We start from the raw sequence: 8,257 nt of genomic DNA, 5'->3' as shown, positions 1-8,257 counted from the left end.
GGTGAAAGGCTCCAATTTGACGAAATAATCACAGAATTGACATTACAAGCAAATTCTAAGCATTTCTGTGCATTTGTCGCAAAATTCGGTACTTACCACTGAATTGGTTGATGCCCTTGGGCATTTTTTTGCTCAGCCTGACAGGATACAACAAAATATGGCCAAGGGATCCAAGAGGAGTCGGTGAAAGCCTCGAATTTGGCCACATTTGGCCCAAATTTCGACGTTTTGTATGGAAATTGAGCCAAAAACGGGGTTTTGTCGTTAAATCCGGTACTTGCAAGCCTCTCTGTTGATTGTCTTTGTCATTTTCGTGCTCAGCCTGACAGGATACAACAAAATAAGGCCAAGGGATCCAAGAGGAGTCGGTGAAAGCCTCGAATTTGGCCACATTTGGCCCAAATTTCGACTTTTTGTATGGAAATTGAGCCAAAAACGGGGTTTTGTCGCCAAATCCGGTACTTACCAGCCTCTCTGTTGATTGTCTTTGTCATTTTCGTGCTCAGCCTGATAGGTTACAACAGAAAATGTCCAAAGGCTCCGAGAAATCTCGGTGAAAGGCTCCAATTTGACGAAATAATCACAGAATTGACATTACAAGCAAATTCTAAGCATTTCTGTGCATTTGTCGCAAAATTCGGTACTTACCACTGAATTGGTTGATGCCCTTGGGCATTTTTTTGCTCAGCCTGACAGGATACAACAAAATATGGCCAAGGGATCCAAGAGGAGTCGGTGAAAGCCTCGAATTTGGCCACATTTGGCCCAAATTTCGACGTTTTGTATGGAAATTGAGCCAAAAACGGGGTTTTGTCGTTAAATCCGGTACTTGCAAGCCTCTCTGTTGATTGTCTTTGTCATTTTCGTGCTCAGCCTGACAGGATACAACAAAATAAGGCCAAGGGATCCAAGAGGAGTCGGTGAAAGCCTCGATTTTGGCCACATTTGGCCCAAATTTCGACTTTTTGTATGGAAATTGAGCCAAAAACGGGGTTTTGTCGCCAAATCCGGTACTTACCAGCCTCTCTGTTGATTGTCTTTGTCATTTTCGTGCTCAGCCTGATAGGTTACAACAGAAAATGTCCAAAGGCTCCGAGAAATCTCGGTGAAAGGCTCCAATTTGACGAAATAATCACAGAATTGACATTACAAGCAAATTCTAAGCATTTCTGTGCATTTGTCGCAAAATTCGGTACTTACCACTGAATTGGTTGATGCCCTTGGGCATTTTTTTGCTCAGCCTGACAGGATACAACAAAATATGGCCAAGGGATCCAAGAGGAGTCGGTGAAAGCCTCGAATTTGGCCACATTTGGCCCAAATTTCGACGTTTTGTATGGAAATTGAGCCAAAAACGGGGTTTTGTCGTTAAATCCGGTACTTGCAAGCCTCTCTGTTGATTGTCTTTGTCATTTTCGTGCTCAGCCTGACAGGATACAACAAAATAAGGCCAAGGGATCCAAGAGGAGTCGGTGAAAGCCTCGAATTTGGCCACATTTGGCCCAAATTTCGACTTTTTGTATGGAAATTGAGCCAAAAACGGGGTTTTGTCGCCAAATCCGGTACTTACCAGCCTCTCTGTTGATTGTCTTTGTCATTTTCGTGCTCAGCCTGATAGGTTACAACAGAAAATGTCCAAAGGCTCCGAGAAATCTCGGTGAAAGGCTCCAATTTGACGAAATAATCACAGAATTGACATTACAAGCAAATTCTAAGCATTTCTGTGCATTTGTCGCAAAATTCGGTACTTACCACTGAATTGGTTGATGCCCTTGGGCATTTTTTTGCTCAGCCTGACAGGATACAACAAAATATGGCCAAGGGATCCAAGAGGAGTCGGTGAAAGCCTCGAATTTGGCCACATTTGGCCCAAATTTCGACGTTTTGTATGGAAATTGAGCCAAAAACGGGGTTTTGTCGTTAAATCCGGTACTTGCAAGCCTCTCTGTTGATTGTCTTTGTCATTTTCGTGCTCAGCCTGACAGGATACAACAAAATAAGGCCAAGGGATCCAAGAGGAGTCGGTGAAAGCCTCGAATTTGGCCACATTTGGCCCAAATTTCGACTTTTTGTATGGAAATTGAGCCAAAAACGGGGTTTTGTCGCCAAATCCGGTACTTACCAGCCTCTCTGTTGATTGTCTTTGTCATTTTCGTGCTCAGCCTGATAGGTTACAACAGAAAATGTCCAAAGGCTCCGAGAAATCTCGGTGAAAGGCTCCAATTTGACGAAATAATCACAGAATTGACATTACAAGCAAATTCTAAGCATTTCTGTGCATTTGTCGCAAAATTCGGTACTTACCACTGAATTGGTTGATGCCCTTGGGCATTTTTTTGCTCAGCCTGACAGGATACAACAAAATAAGGCCAAGGGATCCAAGAGGAGTCGGTGAAAGCCTCGAATTTGGCCACATTTGGCCCAAATTTCGACTTTTTGTATGGAAATTGAGCCAAAAACGGGGTTTTGTCGCCAAATCCGGTACTTACCAGCCTCTCTGTTGATTGTCTTTGTCATTTTCGTGCTCAGCCTGATAGGTTACAACAGAAAATGTCCAAAGGCTCCGAGAAATCTCGGTGAAAGGCTCCAATTTGACGAAATAATCACAGAATTGACATTACAAGCAAATTCTAAGCATTTCTGTGCATTTGTCGCAAAATTCGGTACTTACCACTGAATTGGTTGATGCCCTTGGGCATTTTTTTGCTCAGCCTGACAGGATACAACAAAATATGGCCAAGGGATCCAAGAGGAGTCGGTGAAAGCCTCGAATTTGGCCACATTTGGCCCAAATTTCGACGTTTTGTATGGAAATTGAGCCAAAAACGGGGTTTTGTCGTTAAATCCGGTACTTGCAAGCCTCTCTGTTGATTGTCTTTGTCATTTTCGTGCTCAGCCTGACAGGATACAACAAAATAAGGCCAAGGGATCCAAGAGGAGTCGGTGAAAGCCTCGAATTTGGCCACATTTGGCCCAAATTTCGACTTTTTGTATGGAAATTGAGCCAAAAACGGGGTTTTGTCGCCAAATCCGGTACTTACCAGCCTCTCTGTTGATTGTCTTTGTCATTTTCGTGCTCAGCCTGATAGGTTACAACAGAAAATGTCCAAAGGCTCCGAGAAATCTCGGTGAAAGGCTCCAATTTGACGAAATAATCACAGAATTGACATTACAAGCAAATTCTAAGCATTTCTGTGCATTTGTCGCAAAATTCGGTACTTACCACTGAATTGGTTGATGCCCTTGGGCATTTCTTTGCTCAGCCTGACAGGATACAACAAAATAAGGCCAAGGGATCCAAGAGGAGTCGGTGAAAGCCTCGAATTTGGCCACATTTGGCCCAAATTTCGACTTTTTGTATGGAAATTGAGCCAAAAACGGGGTTTTGTCGCCAAATCCGGTACTTACCAGCCTCTCTGTTGATTGTCTTTGTCATTTTCGTGCTCAGCCTGATAGGTTACAACAGAAAATGTCCAAAGGCTCCGAGAAATCTCGGTGAAAGGCTCCAATTTGACGAAATAATCACAGAATTGACATTACAAGCAAATTCTAAGCATTTCTGTGCATTTGTCGCAAAATTCGGTACTTACCACTGAATTGGTTGATGCCCTTGGGCATTTTTTTGCTCAGCCTGACAGGATACAACAAAATATGGCCAAGGGATCCAAGAGGAGTCGGTGAAAGCCTCGAATTTGGCCACATTTGGCCCAAATTTCGACGTTTTGTATGGAAATTGAGCCAAAAACGGGGTTTTGTCGTTAAATCCGGTACTTGCAAGCCTCTCTGTTGATTGTCTTTGTCATTTTCGTGCTCAGCCTGACAGGATACAACAAAATAAGGCCAAGGGATCCAAGAGGAGTCGGTGAAAGCCTCGAATTTGGCCACATTTGGCCCAAATTTCGACTTTTTGTATGGAAATTGAGCCAAAAACGGGGTTTTGTCGCCAAATCCGGTACTTACCAGCCTCTCTGTTGATTGTCTTTGTCATTTTCGTGCTCAGCCTGATAGGTTACAACAGAAAATGTCCAAAGGCTCCGAGAAATCTCGGTGAAAGGCTCCAATTTGACGAAATAATCACAGAATTGACATTACAAGCAAATTCTAAGCATTTCTGTGCATTTGTCGCAAAATTCGGTACTTACCACTGAATTGGTTGATGCCCTTGGGCATTTTTTTGCTCAGCCTGACAGGATACAACAAAATATGGCCAAGGGATCCAAGAGGAGTCGGTGAAAGCCTCGAATTTGGCCACATTTGGCCCAAATTTCGACGTTTTGTATGGAAATTGAGCCAAAAACGGGGTTTTGTCGTTAAATCCGGTACTTGCAAGCCTCTCTGTTGATTGTCTTTGTCATTTTCGTGCTCAGCCTGACAGGATACAACAAAATAAGGCCAAGGGATCCAAGAGGAGTCGGTGAAAGCCTCGAATTTGGCCACATTTGGCCCAAATTTCGACTTTTTGTATGGAAATTGAGCCAAAAACGGGGTTTTGTCGCCAAATCCGGTACTTACCAGCCTCTCTGTTGATTGTCTTTGTCATTTTCGTGCTCAGCCTGATAGGTTACAACAGAAAATGTCCAAAGGCTCCGAGAAATCTCGGTGAAAGGCTCCAATTTGACGAAATAATCACAGAATTGACATTACAAGCAAATTCTAAGCATTTCTGTGCATTTGTCGCAAAATTCGGTACTTACCACTGAATTGGTTGATGCCCTTGGGCATTTTTTTGCTCAGCCTGACAGGATACAACAAAATATGGCCAAGGGATCCAAGAGGAGTCGGTGAAAGCCTCGAATTTGGCCACATTTGGCCCAAATTTCGACGTTTTGTATGGAAATTGAGCCAAAAACGGGGTTTTGTCGTTAAATCCGGTACTTGCAAGCCTCTCTGTTGATTGTCTTTGTCATTTTCGTGCTCAGCCTGACAGGATACAACAAAATAAGGCCAAGGGATCCAAGAGGAGTCGGTGAAAGCCTCGAATTTGGCCACATTTGGCCCAAATTTCGACTTTTTGTATGGAAATTGAGCCAAAAACGGGGTTTTGTCGCCAAATCCGGTACTTACCAGCCTCTCTGTTGATTGTCTTTGTCATTTTCGTGCTCAGCCTGATAGGTTACAACAGAAAATGTCCAAAGGCTCCGAGAAATCTCGGTGAAAGGCTCCAATTTGACGAAATAATCACAGAATTGACATTACAAGCAAATTCTAAGCATTTCTGTGCATTTGTCGCAAAATTCGGTACTTACCACTGAATTGGTTGATGCCCTTGGGCATTTTTTTGCTCAGCCTGACAGGATACAACAAAATATGGCCAAGGGATCCAAGAGGAGTCGGTGAAAGCCTCGAATTTGGCCACATTTGGCCCAAATTTCGACGTTTTGTATGGAAATTGAGCCAAAAACGGGGTTTTGTCGTTAAATCCGGTACTTGCAAGCCTCTCTGTTGATTGTCTTTGTCATTTTCGTGCTCAGCCTGACAGGATACAACAAAATAAGGCCAAGGGATCCAAGAGGAGTCGGTGAAAGCCTCGAATTTGGCCACATTTGGCCCAAATTTCGACTTTTTGTATGGAAATTGAGCCAAAAACGGGGTTTTGTCGCCAAATCCGGTACTTACCAGCCTCTCTGTTGATTGTCTTTGTCATTTTCGTGCTCAGCCTGATAGGTTACAACAGAAAATGTCCAAAGGCTCCGAGAAATCTCGGTGAAAGGCTCCAATTTGACGAAATAATCACAGAATTGACATTACAAGCAAATTCTAAGCATTTCTGTGCAATTGTCGCAAAATTCGGTACTTACCGCTGAATTGGTTGATGCCCTTGGGCATTTTTTTGCTCAGCCTGACAGGATACAACAAAATATGGCCAAGGGATCCAAGAGGAGTCGGTGAAAGCCTCGAATTTGGCCACATTTGGCCCAAATTTCGACGTTTTGTATGGAAATTGAGCCAAAAACGGGGTTTTGTCGTTAAATCCGGTACTTGCAAGCCTCTCTGTTGATTGTCTTTGTCATTTTCGTGCTCAGCCTGACAGGATACAACAAAATAAGGCCAAGGGATCCAAGAGGAGTCGGTGAAAGCCTCGAATTTGGCCACATTTGGCCCAAATTTCGACTTTTTGTATGGAAATTGAGCCAAAAACGGGGTTTTGTCGCCAAATCCGGTACTTACCAGCCTCTCTGTTGATTGTCTTTGTCATTTTCGTGCTCAGCCTGATAGGTTACAACAGAAAATGTCCAAAGGCTCCGAGAAATCTCGGTGAAAGGCTCCAATTTGACGAAATAATCACAGAATTGACATTACAAGCAAATTCTAAGCATTTCTGTGCATTTGTCGCAAAATTCGGTACTTACCACTGAATTGGTTGATGCCCTTGGGCATTTTTTTGCTCAGCCTGACAGGATACAACAAAATATGGCCAAGGGATCCAAGAGGAGTCGGTGAAAGCCTCGAATTTGGCCACATTTGGCCCAAATTTCGACGTTTTGTATGGAAATTGAGCCAAAAACGGGGTTTTGTCGTTAAATCCGGTACTTGCAAGCCTCTCTGTTGATTGTCTTTGTCATTTTCGTGCTCAGCCTGACAGGATACAACAAAATAAGGCCAAGGGATCCAAGAGGAGTCGGTGAAAGCCTCGAATTTGGCCACATTTGGCCCAAATTTCGACTTTTTGTATGGAAATTGAGCCAAAAACGGGGTTTTGTCGCCAAATCCGGTACTTACCAGCCTCTCTGTTGATTGTTTTTGTCATTTTCGTGCTCAGCCTGATAGGTTACAACAGAAAATGTCCAAAGGCTCCGAGAAATCTCGGTGAAAGGCTCCAATTTGACGAAATAATCACAGAATTGACATTACAAGCAAATTCTAAGCATTTCTGTGCATTTGTCGCAAAATTCGGTACTTACCACTGAATTGGTTGATGCCCTTGGGCATTTTTTTGCTCAGCCTGACAGGATACAACAAAATATGGCCAAGGGATCCAAGAGGAGTCGGTGAAAGCCTCGAATTTGGCCACATTTGGCCCAAATTTCGACGTTTTGTATGGAAATTGAGCCAAAAACGGGGTTTTGTCGTTAAATCCGGTACTTGCAAGCCTCTCTGTTGATTGTCTTTGTCATTTTCGTGCTCAGCCTGACAGGATACAACAAAATAAGGCCAAGGGATCCAAGAGGAGTTGGTGAAAGCCTCGAATTTGGCCACATTTGGCCCAAATTTCGACTTTTTGTATGGAAATTGAGCCAAAAACGGGGTTTTGTCGCCAAATCCGGTACTTACCAGCCTCTCTGTTGATTGTCTTTGTCATTTTCGTGCTCAGCCTGATAGGTTACAACAGAAAATGTCCAAAGGCTCCGAGAAATCTCGGTGAAAGGCTCCAATTTGACGAAATAATCACAGAATTGACATTACAAGCAAATTCTAAGCATTTCTGTGCATTTGTCGCAAAATTCGGTACTTACCGCTGAATTGGTTGATGCTCTTGGGCATTTTTCTGCTCAGCCTGACAGGATACAACAAAATAAGGCCAAGGGATCCAAGAGGAGTCGGTGAAAGCCTCGAATTTGGCCACATTTGGCCCAAATTTCGACGTTTTGTATGGAAATTGAGCCAAAAACGGGGTTTTGTCGTTAAATCCGGTACTTGCAAGCCTCTCTGTTGATTGTCTTTGTCATTTTCGTGCTCAGCCTGACAGGATACAACAAAATAAGGCCAAGGGATCCAAGAGGAGTCGGTGAAAGCCTCGAATTTGGCCACATTTGGCCCAAATTTCGACTTTTTGTATGGAAATTGAGCCAAAAACGGGGTTTTGTCGCCAAATCCGGTACTTACCAGCCTCTCTGTTGATTGTCTTTGTCATTTTCGTGCTCAGCCTGATAGGTTACAACAGAAAATGTCCAAAGGCTCCGAGAAATCTCGGTGAAAGGCTCCAATTTGACGAAATAATCACAGAATTGACATTACAAGCAAATTCTAAGCATTTCTGTGCATTTGTCGCAAAGTTCGGTACTTACCACTGAATTGGTTGATGCCCTTGGGCATTTTTTTGCTCAGCCTGACAGGATACAACAAAATATGGCCAAGGGATCCAAGAGGAGTCGGTGAAAGCCTCGAATTTGGCCACATTTGGCCCAAATTTCGACGTTTTGTATGGAAATTGAGCCAAAAACGGGGTTTTGTCGTTAAATCCGGTACTTGCAAGCCTCTCTGTTGATTGTCTTTGTCATTTTCGTGCTCAGCCTGACAGGATACAACAAAATAAGGC

Source organism: Hydra viridissima, unplaced genomic scaffold, assembly GCF_058129835.1.
Source record: "Hydra viridissima isolate aposymbiotic clone 2 unplaced genomic scaffold, HvirCarnegie_v1 scaffold_1, whole genome shotgun sequence".
NCBI classification, from domain to species: domain Eukaryota; kingdom Metazoa; phylum Cnidaria; class Hydrozoa; order Anthoathecata; family Hydridae; genus Hydra; species Hydra viridissima.
This window is presented reverse-complemented; position numbering follows the sequence as displayed.